Genomic DNA, 13,292 nt, shown 5'->3' on the forward strand with positions numbered 1-13,292 from the left:
ACACAGCTCTACCTAATGTGTGCTTTAGTTTCGTCATTTTTACATTTTTTTAGCATTTGCATTGTTTGTAGTTACATCTTTAATGATTTGATGGTTTAGAAGGCCTTTGGCTTTTTTTTCTGTCATCTTCTGATAAAAAATGGGGTATGGGAAATGCCGAAATTACATATGTCACCCTGAATAATAAAAATAATGTGAGATGCTACATTAAAAAAAATCTACAAAGAACATCTGACCTTAATGCATGCAAATACCTGACCTAATGTGATGTTGCTTCAGTGCTGATGAAAGGGTTTTAATGTCTATCTGAGAATTGGTGCAGGTTAGGCCCATTAGACACAATGTAGCCATGCCTACTGGTTGCCTTGGCAACCTTTGCTTTTTTAGAATATTATTTTGATAAGCAAATGGTTGATTTTTTTCCTTTACAGAATGCATATCGGTCAGTCATTTAGAATAACTTTTTAAGATTTTATTTTGACATTAGATTGAAAATAAGACGCATTTAACTAGAATATATTTTGGAAAAAAAACTCTTATGCACTTCCCATCCAAAGAAAAGTCACACACTAATATTTCTTGGACTGCCTTTAGCTCTGATTACTGCACACATTCACAGTGGCATCGTTTCGATAAGCTTCTACAAAATCTCAATATTTATTCCCGGCCAGAGTTCATTATTTTTTCCAATATCTTGTATTGATGATGGGAGAGTGAAACAGCTACGCAAAGTCTTCTTCAGCACATCCCAAAGATTCTCAATGGGGTAAAGGTCTGGACTCTGTAGAAGCCAATCCATGTGTGAAAATTATGTCTCATGCCCCCCTTAATCACTCTTTCACAATTCGAGCCCAATGAATCCTGGCATTGCCATCTTGGAATATGGCCGTGCCATCAGGGAAGAAAAAATCCATTGATGGAATAATCCATTAATGGTCATTCAGTATACTCAGGTATCATCTGACCTCATTCTTTGGACACATAAGATTGCAGATCCTAGACATGCAGTAGCCAGAGAGGCTCTTACCTATTTGCTTAGTGAAATCCAGGTGGTGACTTTTTTGGACAGCAGTGTATTTCAGACAGAAAGTAATATATTTTAGACTTCAAGTAATGTGCTCTGCCTTGCAAAAATATACACTTGGCATCCTCAAGTCTTTTATTTTAAGCAGCACTAAATGAGTTCCCATCTATGTGGGTCTCTATTGGCTGCTTTCCCCTTTATTATTTGGTCTAAATTGGTCTACAAAACTAATTGTAAACATTTAACCATATGGATTCAGATCAAAAGGTTATGATTTTCACAAAAGTTTAATGCCTTCCAGAAAATGCTCCTTTTTAAATATATAAACATACAATATATGAAATAAAAGAACAGACCCTCTGCTTTCAAACAAAAAAATCAGTTTCATCCTACCTTCATGTGTTCTGTTTTTATCACCTCTCAAATATGTTTAGGTTTCATCAAAAACACCAAATTTTGAGCAAAAAGCTGAGATAATTCCATTTTTGTGAAGGACTTTTGATAGAGATCAGATGCAGAGCGATTTTTAAAACATACACGGACATACAGCTGTTTGCCCTAGGGCAATACTTCCGGGTTTTATAAGTTGCGGAAGAGCGCCACCTGGCGGTATTGCAGGATAATAGCTGTATTGTAGATTGACGAGATAACTCGTCAATGGCGGGGAAAGAGTTAAGATTATGAGACACATTTCAGTAAAGTCATCTTAAACTTATAGGTATGTGAATTTTTTTTTAAACATGGTTAAATGCTAAAACTAGTTGTTCGGATAGAAAGAGCTTGAAAAAAACTTTACAATGACACCAAGACCATGTCTATGGGTTCAAGAATAACAAAATACTGGCCATTTGAAACTCGAAAATCATCACCTTATTTTGTCCCATTGTTTTTCGTTTTGCAGGTGGTAAAACAACCCTTGCGTGTCGCTCAAATTCATTGAAATCGTTCAACTTTAGTTTAGCAATTCAACTAAATATAAGTTACAATTTCAAGAATGTTTTTACTCCGCACGTCGCTTGAGGTAATCCGAAGTTTCACAGAGAAAAAAACTAATTGTCAGCCATGACAACCGAGATTGTCACGTTCCTAAAACTTACACAACCATTTAAACCACATAATAAAATAATATGTTGTATATTACTGCTAAAAATATGAATTGAAGTATTTCTTTGTACCAAGATTATTCTGACAGCAATCAATTTGGCGAGTTGCACATTTTTTGGAAGTTTGAGCTGATCAATGGCCTATGACTCATTAGGAACGCAGCACACTTAAGGAAAGACCCCCATAAATCCATTAAGGCACTGTGGGATTAAGAGAAAGAACATTTGTCAAATCAAGTGAAACCTGTGCTATTGATTCCTGCTAACCAAGGTAAATGAAAGGGAATTAATTAAAGTGGATTAACGGATAAATGAGGGCATGGCAGAAGCATTTCCTTAGGCGCTTTTAATGACCCACAGGGCAGATGAAAGGACTCTTGGTAGACTTTATATATGCCTACTGGATAATACTCCACAACAAGGCGTTCCATTATTGTTATGTATGACGAGCTGTCGGCAAGCTGGCATGAAAAGAACGAGTGTGTTTTTATATTCAGGTCAAGTGTTTCAAGCGAAAAGAGTTGCAGTGTGCAAAGCTGTAATTGCGCTTCTCTGGGGCTGGGGTCATTTGTCCAGTGACAGTGGATTACTGGTCTTACTGTTTGTGATTAAGTCTACAAAAAGCCATGCAATTCCACACAGTCTTCCAGGCTCCAACCTCCTGAGAGCAAGCAGATGTTTCTTCCTTCTGTCTACAGGAGGAAGATGAATCATACTATCCCTTAGCAAGTTCTTTGTCACTTTAGCTACCACAAATGATTTTTTAAACACTGCTGCTGCACTGTCCATGTGTTTGAATATTCACTGTCAATGTTAGTGACAACATTTGTATAAGCGGTAAATGCATGTGCTGTCATAACTGTGAAAAAGAGCTGTGATCAGGGGCGTCATGCACCTGTTTTTAAAAGAGACACCAGTGGCAGTTTCGTCTCACTTGTGAAGTGGAGAAGCCATTACCAAAGAAGAAGAACATATTTTTGCTACTACTGAATTACAGTAGGGTATATGCACAACTTACTTCTGCATTCCTGTTAGATTGCTTCCGTTGCTGTTTTTATACATGAAGCCTTCAGGAGCTAGCAAAGATGAAAAAAAACAATGTCCAGTGGATATGCTCATTAACATTTTAAACCTAAGTAAAAGAAAATGTATAAACTTAACGTAACGTTCGACATATACAGAATAGAGTATCTACAATAGAGTATAGAGAAAATACGTTGCATGCTTCAGGTAGATATCACAGCATCTTTCGATGAATGCGTATGGTTTTCTCTGCTATGATCAGTCCCTCCAGAAAAACTTGATTATGCGATTGCATGATTCAATGCATAATCAGCCAAAGTCCGCATATTTATGCGGGGGCCGCATTTTTTAAATACGGTGCACTTTCGCCTCATAAATTGCAGATTTCTGTGTGCAAAATATGAAGGGCTTGCATGATTTCATAATCCCTGCATTTTCGTAGCAAAAAGTCACATATATAAGTTGACAAATGTTGCATTTACTTAACACAAGTGCAGCCATGTTCCCTGTTGCCATGGGAACGTTATGAAGTGACGTAATTAGGCAACGTGAACATCAGTGAAAAGCTGCAAACGCTGCGATGTTGATAAAACCACGAAGCCCTCAAATTAGTCTCATTTGCAAACAAAAATAAGCGCAAAAGATCGTTGTAGCATATTCATTTAGCAAAGCTACATAATTTGTTTGACTCATCAATGTTTTGTAAGTTTGAGCTTAATGTTTATTAAGATCTGAAATAAAACAAAATGAGAACATAAATATTCCCAGCACTTTCTGTGATGTAGTATGCTTGCTTATCATAGGAAGTAATAAGAAATTATTCTTTACATTAAAGTTGTAGCCTAGAGAGGACAGAGTTTTGGGGAATCCCTTTTTTTCTTTTTTTCATCCAATCGCAGTTTTTGCAAATTCCCGCTGTTTCATTGCAAGCAATTACATAAATATCCAGCATATTCCATCACATATTTAAGAAAACGTGCCGCAAGATCAAGGATTTTTGCCCGCAACAATAACAAAAAACTCCACATTTTTCTGATAGGACTGTGCTTTGATGTGGGATATTTGAAAGTTTTTAAGTAGATTTGCACAGTTTACTTATTTATAGTCATATGCGGACAAACCCGCGGCATAGTTAAGTGTCTTATGCCGTTAGCTGACTAAAACATACATGTGTATTTTGATCATTCATTACTGTCCATTTTTTTTTAAGTCGCTACTATGTTTCCTGTAAACTATGTTTCCTGTTTCGGTTGGACACCATCAATCCTGACAGTAATGACATCTGAGGTTTATCTGCCAAAGTCACACAAGAATAAACTAAAGAATACACACTGTTTTTGTCTGCTTTGTAACCTGACATGAATCTGCATCAAAACAGACCACAGTACCTATAGTGGACACTCCAACCGAAAGATGCAGCGACAAAGTTTAAATGTAAATGCATACCTGTTCAACGATCATACAAATTATTATTTAAGTTTAAAAATATAATATGTAAAGAATAATTGACAACGAGCAGTTGAATTATAAGAAAATAATGCACACCCAATGCCGTTACACCTTGGGCGTGCATTATTTTCAAATAATTCAAAGGACCGGTCAATTATTCTGCTTATACCACGGTTACCACAAACATAACTCTGGTGCCTATTTTAAAGGACAAGTTCGGTATTTTAGACTTAAAGCCCTGTTTTCAGATTGTTTATGGTGAAATAGAATGGTTTTGACTGAAATTTTGACATTTTCGGCTGCCCTGAGAATTGTCGCGTGTTTGTGTTTCAGCTCAGACCTCTACAATGGGTTTAATGGTGCACTGGAACAATCCTTCCTAAAATGCATTAAACTTTCATTTACAAAGACGTGAAACTCACCGAGTGGTCAGGGGTGTTCACTGGTATGCTCACACAAAAATCGCTCCAAAAGACGCATTTCAACAGGTTTTATCGTAGTTTTTACCAACTCCATTGACATGTATTAGATGTGCTGTGAGGTACGGTATTACTCCGCGCCGGGAACTTTGTTTCTATTCTTGCAACTGGCAAAAGCGGATTAGCGCCACCACCTGGGCTGGAGTGTCTATTATTCAAGCTCTAAGCGGAAGAATGTACGGGTGTGAGGCGTTTGGGGAAATAGGTCCACAAGTTAACAACGAATGCTAAAACAGCTGTTGGAAAGCATCTTTTGCAGCGATTTTTGTGTGAGCATATCAGTGAACACCCCTGACCACTCTGTGAGTTTCACGTCTTTGTAAACAAAAGTTTAATGCATTTTAGGAAGGATTGTTCCAGTGCACCATTAAACCCATTGTAGAGGTCTGAGCTGAAACACAAACAAGCGAAAATTCTCAGGACAGCCGCAAATGTCGAAATTTCAGTCAAAACCATTCTATTTCACCATAAACAATCTGAAAACAGGGCTTTAAGTCTAAAATACCGAACTTGTCCTTTAAAGATATTTGACAATTTAGGTGTGCGGTTCACAGAAAAATAATCAACACCCATGGAACATTTCTTAACCAATCAGAATAAAGCATTCAACAGGCTTGTGGTATAGTTTAAAATAATTCAAAGGACCAGAGTAAATTATTCCGCTTACCACGACTACCACAAACATCGCTCTGGTGCCATTTTTAAGACATATGACAGATTAGGTGTGCGGTTTACAAAAAAAATAATCAACACCCATGGAACGTCAAGAGAGCTGCCTGGAACTACGTTCGCTGTGCGTTTCCCAGAAAATAATTGCACACCTCAAAACGTTCATCAGCCAACGGACCCGTAGTATAAAATAACTATAATAACTAACTTTCGGTAACAACGCCATCTTGGACTCAGAAGTTGTTCCTTGATCCCTGTTTTCTCCCATTATAAAGCAGAAATAGCAAGGAAACTAAAATAACTCCAAATGTGTACATCTGAAAGATGATGGATGTATCTCGGATTGCTTGAGGGTGAGTAAATCATGGGGTAATTTAGATATTTGGCTTGAGTATAACTTTAACTCAAGCTATTCTAATTCTATGGGGTAATGTGTAGTTTGAGTGGGCACAACGCTTCTTGCAACTTTCACTGGTGACTGGGAGGTCAAGCAATATTTTATCAAAGGTTCACTTTCTCTCCGCACAGCATGTGTTTCTTAAATGCGCATCAGAGACTTTACTGTTAAACACCACTATGACTCAATAAAGATGCTAGTAGCAGAAACACTGCTGCAACTCCTTGAAGCGCAATATCTACTCTCTCTTTCTCTTTTTTTTAAGGGACTGAAGTGCCCACAAATCATTTCTCAATGTGTGGAGAAAGAAATCAATGAGGAGTACTGCAAATTGAGTTTGCCACCTGCTTGACAAACTTCATGCTCAGAATCCACTGGACCAAAAAATCTAAATCAAGTTGTCAACAGGCTTTCTATCATGGCGAAATGCTGGCTTGAGAGTTTTTTATACAGTAATCACTTCAAATGCATAAAGGTCCCAAAAGCATCAAGATGTTCCACCGAGACACAAAGCATTGTATCTTTAATAAATGCCCTTTAATTTGGAAAGCTATGGGCTTGCTGTGGAAAAACATAGGCTGTTGTATTGGTTGTCATCTGAGAATAAAAAAAATGAAACTCAGCAGGAGTCCGGGTGCAAAAAATATGGCTTTATTGGTTTTAAAGGGAATTAAGCATCCAAAGAGTCTTCGCAGATTAACTGTCTTATTTGGCAGCAAGAAACACGGATCCTGGGCATTCCCGCTTTTCAATTTGTCAAGCGGAATGCGAAATGTTCCTCCAGAGCTTGTTGTATCTCCATAAATTTGCAACTCATTTGCACTTGCCGATTTTGACAGAGACCCCTGGATGGCGACACTTAAACCGGTCATTATTTATTTGATCTCATTTGGTGTGATTTAAGGAAGGGTCTGGCGGTAATTAAGCTGTGTCAGCTCAGAGACGTGTAGCCAATGCGGGGGCTTATTGATTTACAGTAGATTACCATCTTTGGAGGAGGACCTGGAGTGAGACATGATATACTTTCACATTCTCTTTTAATTCGGGAACACCGCAACACCTTCTCTTCGTCAGCCTTCCTTTACAGCCACACGCAACCCACACGCTCTTGTTGCGGTCCACACGTTGCAATGTTTTATTTGCATAACTCATTTCCAGGAATGTGGTTGTCCATCGCAGCGCCTGACAAAAACGCAATATGAAAGGAGGGGAGCCGCTACCTGACAAAATATTAATATAGTAGACAGTGGCAGAAGTCAAGTGTCATTTAACGATGAACAATGACATCTCGCACATTTGCTGCTTCTAAGGGAGGAACAAAACATTACTGAATGTACTCCTGAGCTCTCACGGGTGGGTGTCGGGAGAATAACTCATGCGATGGAAGTCATAAAATTTCTACAATGCTCTTGTCTTTCTGCTAGCAGCTACTTTCTGTGGCAGCACACATATTTTTCACGTTCCCTACATAATTATTGCCCAGTTGTTGTTCTTTTTTTTTATATACTGTGTCGTGCGTGAGCGCATCTGTTTATCTTCTCGGTCATTTGTGGACCTGTCAATTCCTTTACAATTTGTTGCATTCACACTCGGTTAATAGTCTTGGACCTCAACGCCCACAACACAAGAGCATCAATACATTGATAGATGGAAAATGTGTTGAAACTGAGACCAGGCATTTTCCCACAGATAGGTTCAAAGTAAGTTTTAGTAGGCAAGGGGGACCAAATGTTGGCTTTGAATAATTCATTTATTTTTTCCGGAGTTTCTGCTAATCTTATGTTAATCTTGAGTATAGAGTAGTATTTCATCCTTATGTTTTCAAAGAGTCTTTAGTTTTATCAGATTTATTTCAGCTTTAAACCAACACACTTGCACAACCATGCTGCTACCCCAGATAAACAAGCTACATCCATTGTTTCCATAATGCTGGCTTCATTGGGAAGCTTAACAAGCTTAAATTTCCCTCAAAACCAAAAACACACTTCTCTGGTGATGTTGATTTCTTGTCAGCTCTTGGTTGGTGTGGCCCCCATCGTTTTTACAATTAAATAACTTAAAGAGCACCAATTATGCTAATAAATTAGCACGTTAGCACGTTATTGTAATATCTCATAGTACATACATGTTATAAAAACTTGAACTAATGCACTGTGAGTCTTATAAATTGCTTACATACCTCACCGATTTCTGCATGTCTGGAAAACGCTCGGATTTAGTTCCTGTCTCCGCCTCCCAAAATGTCTAGTGTATTCGGATTGGTCAGATGACTACTCAACTGTTATTGGTCAGCTGGGTTCGGCGTGTGTTTGAAAGGTTACGCCCCTGACTACGCGTGGGTTTTCCGGTTCTGACTGAGAGTCACAGGCAACGTAAACAAGCGCTATATTTCTCTATAAACGATGGTGTCTGTACTGCCTTACCACTTCGAGCTCGAGCCAGAGAGTTCAGACGGCCGTTACGATATAAACGATCTCCGTCAATGAACGCGATTGGATTTAACTTTTTTAGGTGTCCTTAGCTCTGCCAGAATGCTAAACGAAGACGAAAATGTGTTTTAAAGACATCCAAAAGGTAATTATAACGTACTACATACTTTGCAAACTATATGGAAACACCAAATGTAGCACATAGAAAGTATTTTTTGAAATGATTATAAAACTATTTCACTTATTAACATTATTTTACTATAGTAAACTTTATTATAAAGCCTGCTTACATACTATATTACTGTGCAAACTATATGGAAACACCAAATGTAGCACATAGAAAGTATTTGTTGAAATGATTATAAAACTATTTCATTTGTTAACATTATTTTACTATAGTAAACTTTATTATAAAAGACTGTTACATACTATATTACTGTGCAAACTATATGGAAACACCAAATGTAGCACAAAGAAAGTATTAATTGAAATGAATGTTCTACATTATTTCACTATGGTAAACTTTTTTATGAAAGACTGCTTACTTATAAGTGCTATGTTTTTACTTATTAGGTTTTAAGGAGAATGCAACAGGTTCCAGGGCCTCTTACCTGCGTGATTCATCATCCAGGTTTTGCACAAATTGTCTAAATCCCTACACACAGAACATTTATTGTACCGACTATAAGCCTTTGAGGTGCAGGACTAGAGTAAGTTTTATTACATTTTTAAACCAATAACACTAAAGTATCATTATAGTAACAAAGTACCCAAAAGAACAAAAGATGTAACTTTAAAGAAAATATAAAAGTCAGTCAAAAGTTTTTTTTATTTATTACAAATATATATTTAAATGTTAAACAATATATAAATAAACATACTTTAGTAACCATATTGTGCTCTTGTTTCAAAAATTGTTCAATTCATTTCTTACAGCTATCTATTCAGATAAATGGCATATCAAAGCTTTGTCAGCTGGTGCTATTTAAGACGACACTATAAGGTTATCATCCTGTCGTGTGTTGTTCTCCAGATACGCTTGGAGCTTCCTGATCAGATCGGTCACAATTTTGGCTTTCGACGACCCCTGCACTGAAGATGGCATGCAATCACGTCCTCCTTTGAAGGTCTCTCAAACTGTGATGCCAGGTCCATTGGAATCGGGGTTTCCTTCAGCTTATCTTCAAATACCTCATCAAACACAAGCCTGATCACATCATCCACATAACTTTACAAATATTGCAGTCAATAAATCTTTTGTTTTGATCATTTATTTCCCGGCTTCATACATTAAGTTTTTAATTATGAATGTATTTGAAATAAAACATTACTGCTTAAGGTATGTCATTTGTGTTTTGGGAACATAGCCTTGTACTTTCCCTCTCCTGCTTTTGTTACGGCTTGGTGACATTGTAATGGATGGCTGCAAGGTACAAATACCTGTAAAATATAAACAAGCAATTAATTTATTGTAAAAGTAAATACTACTTTATTTAACACAGTTACTAAAATACTTAAATACCTGCACAGCATTCCAATAAATGAGAAAATCAAATTTTTTTTGCTGCAAATCTGAAATCTCAGGCTACGGACGGCAAAGGCATCCACTGATGATGATGATGGAAACATTGTGAAACGATGCTACTGCCTGGGTTCCTATGATTATGCAGAGAAAAAAAACTTTGTCATCATCAGTTATACATTTAAGACTGGTAGTGGTTTCACTAGGTAAATACATCATATGTGTTACACACCTTTGCTCCTCATATGCCAGTCTGACTCCTTGTACTGTGTGTTATGATGTTGCATGTTTGCATAGAAAGATGTGTCCAGCTGCGAATCTAGGATATAGACAAATAAAACAAACATGTAAGTAGTCAAAAAGACATATTATAACAATAGAGTACAACGACTATAAATCGTTAGACTATTCATTAAAACGTAAATGTATTACATATTACATGGCCCAACATTAGCAACACACATTATGTGTTTTCTTCGTTTCAAAATCTAAGAAAGCTTCAAGTAAATACAACAGTAAAATACATATAACTTTAAACAAATCATCTGTACTTAGAGTTTCTTGAGTTTGATCATGAGAACAAATTTTACTGGTAACAGTTTAGCTGGCATTTGTATTTTTGTATTTAGCTTAGCAACTTAGCAAGTTTGTAAACATGTCTAAACCAACATCGATAAAAAAAACGATAGTCTGCATAATTCAACATACACGTGTGTAAATATGGTACGTTGTGTATGAAATACAGTATTACAACACAAAACAATTAGCTTGCAAGCTTAGCTCTACGCACATTATGTTAATCTCCGGTTACCGGTTACGTTATGTACAGTAAAAGGCAAATAATAAACGTGAATACTTACAGCCTGTGATCCAGAAGTGCACAGTAATCCAACTTTCAAGAGGAGACGTCGTGCAAATCCAGCTTCGGTTCATGAGAAGCAGTTATTGTGAAAACTCCGTGAACAACTTCTGACTGGATTTTTCCGGAACCGTATTAAACATGATGTCCTCTGTGGAAGTCCATAAAGTGCTATTTTGCCCTCGCATCTAAAGAGACAGCGTCTACTCGAGAGATTTAAACAATGAAACAAGAGTTTGCAAACAGAGTCAAAGCAGGGACTCACAACCTCCGCCATTTTAGCTCTCTTCTGACTCGCCGCTCCCCACCCCCGTCTTTGAGGGGGCAAAGACGAGCAAAGTAGAGAGGGCTGAACTATGATAATGTTGGTCTTATCTACGTCACTAATCCCAGGAAGTAAACTGTTGCCTACAATCCGAGTGTTTTTTGTAGTCCTCGAACGTTAGAGACGATAACTCGCGTCATCGTTTTCTTTGAGGTAGGCTATGTACTTTTTGAATATCGTTAGCATGTACTAATGCACACTTACACACAAAAGGATGTTTAAAAACGTGTATCCCATAATAGGTGCTCTTTAAACAAGTAATATAAATGAATGAATGAATGAATGAATACAAATAAATAAATGAATAATTCAGTACAAGAAAATTCTGATTTACAGAAAACTGCTGTGTGTTTGCAGTGCTTGCTATTGAGTCATGCACAAAATAGACACCTCGCGTGCATTGACAATTCGCCCCAGCAAGCAAGTGCGCGTCACTATAATAAATGATAAGCCATATCACAAAAAAGGATGTATCCCTCTGGTGCCAAAAAGAGAAAGTAGAAAAGGAAAGAGGAGTAGAAAAAAACAGCAAGGTAAAGGTATGTTTGCATGATTTAAGCAGCTAGGGGTGTGACAGATTGCAGTTGATCAGTGATCGACCCACGATTCGGCACCCATGCGATTCGCGGATTAATAGGCTAATTTATAGGGAAAGTTTATTATTTGCACGTGTTTCAAAGGCTTGCAAATGTTAACATTTCAAGTGATTTTCAACAATTTAACCCACAAAAAGGCGCTAAAGTGAGCAGCTTTCTGGACGATCTTACGGTTGTATGTGTCCGTCCAGCTCCTGTCAGGCATGATCCTCACTATGTCCTTCAGAGATCAGAACAATTGATGTTTAAACTTTAGAGAGAGTTTATACATACTGTAGTCCATCAACATACATTTGAGGAATAAAGCACTGAAAAACAACATCACGTTTTTATGCTGCGCTGTTTGTTATTCGTCCTCCGTCTGTGTGTGCGTGCGTGCGTTTAAGTGCCCTCAGTAGTGCACACATGGAGAGACGTGTTTCAGAAAGCAGGCAAACAGAAATCTTTCTGTTCTTGTGGCCCATACAAACAAAATGATCTTCACAGTCCTTTTTTTCCAATAAAAACATTTGTTTATGTCTCAGGTTTATGTATAGACTAGGCAGAAACCAGGTCCGTGCTTTTCTTAAAGAGACAGTAATCTCAATTAACCTACTTAAGTCTGTGTCTTTAATGTTAATCAAACGATCAAAGACAAAGAGAAAATCAATTCTGTGGCTCTAAAAATAATAATTATATTTAAGTCATACAATGAAGACAGTGTTATGATTAATTTTATTTTATTTCTGTACCTAATGCTAATTTATTTTTAATAAAAAAATTGGGAGGGGGGCCCCCAAACAAATTCTGCTTAGGGCCCCCAATAGGCTCGGGCCAACACTGACTTAGATGGTAACAAATACACTAAGGGCCAGATTTACCAACAGTATGTGCTTTGAAAAGGCGTGAACACCTTATTGTATATGCATTTGTGATTCAGGAACAAAATGTATGGTTGGAGAGTATAACATTTTATATTATAAATTGACATTTAATAAAATTAAAACCAAGTTTCCATTTGTTAATGCACAATGATAAACAAATGATGAACATTTTATTTTTATTACCTAACAAATGTTGCTTGTTTTAGTGAGATTTTATTTTAAAGTGTTAACACATAAATGGATTGAAAGTTGTTCTACTATAACGAATTTTACATTAATCAATTTTAATCTTTGTTTACAACTGAGAATGCCAAAGACTCCTGAGGTGGAACAAACAAACAAACAAACAAACAAGAGGTCTGTTACAGACATTTGATATGTTTAAGTTTATCTACCATATCTAATTGTTTCGCACCCATAAACATTGAGGCACCAAAGTGAAAGTATTTGTGGGAGACGCTGTGAGCATCAGTAAGCAATGGATGCACAGTTGTTTCTGTCTGTTTATGCCTGACTCTGCCTCCTCCGAGGTATTTTGCACAGATTCCCACCCT

At 37.2% G+C, this 13,292-nt stretch overlaps 2 long non-coding RNA genes across 2 annotated transcripts; one reads left to right on the forward strand and one right to left on the reverse strand.

Moving 5' to 3' along the window:
- The first annotated feature begins 9,011 nt into the window (after window positions 1-9,011).
- LOC135758701 (uncharacterized) lies at window positions 9,012-9,911 on the forward strand. Its single transcript, XR_010536613.2, has 2 exons — window positions 9,012-9,283; window positions 9,607-9,911. It is a non-coding gene; the product is annotated as an uncharacterized lncRNA (long non-coding RNA).
- On the reverse strand, window positions 9,909-11,162 carry LOC135758033 (uncharacterized). The gene is made up of 4 exons (XR_010536492.2): window positions 10,956-11,162; window positions 10,328-10,414; window positions 10,096-10,229; window positions 9,909-10,013 (listed from the first exon to the last, which is right to left on the reverse strand). It is a non-coding gene; the product is annotated as an uncharacterized lncRNA (long non-coding RNA).
- Between the last annotated feature and the right edge of the window lie 2,130 nt (window positions 11,163-13,292).

Source organism: Paramisgurnus dabryanus, chromosome 3 (genome assembly GCF_030506205.2).
Source record: "Paramisgurnus dabryanus chromosome 3, PD_genome_1.1, whole genome shotgun sequence".
Taxonomy (NCBI): domain Eukaryota; kingdom Metazoa; phylum Chordata; class Actinopteri; order Cypriniformes; family Cobitidae; genus Paramisgurnus; species Paramisgurnus dabryanus.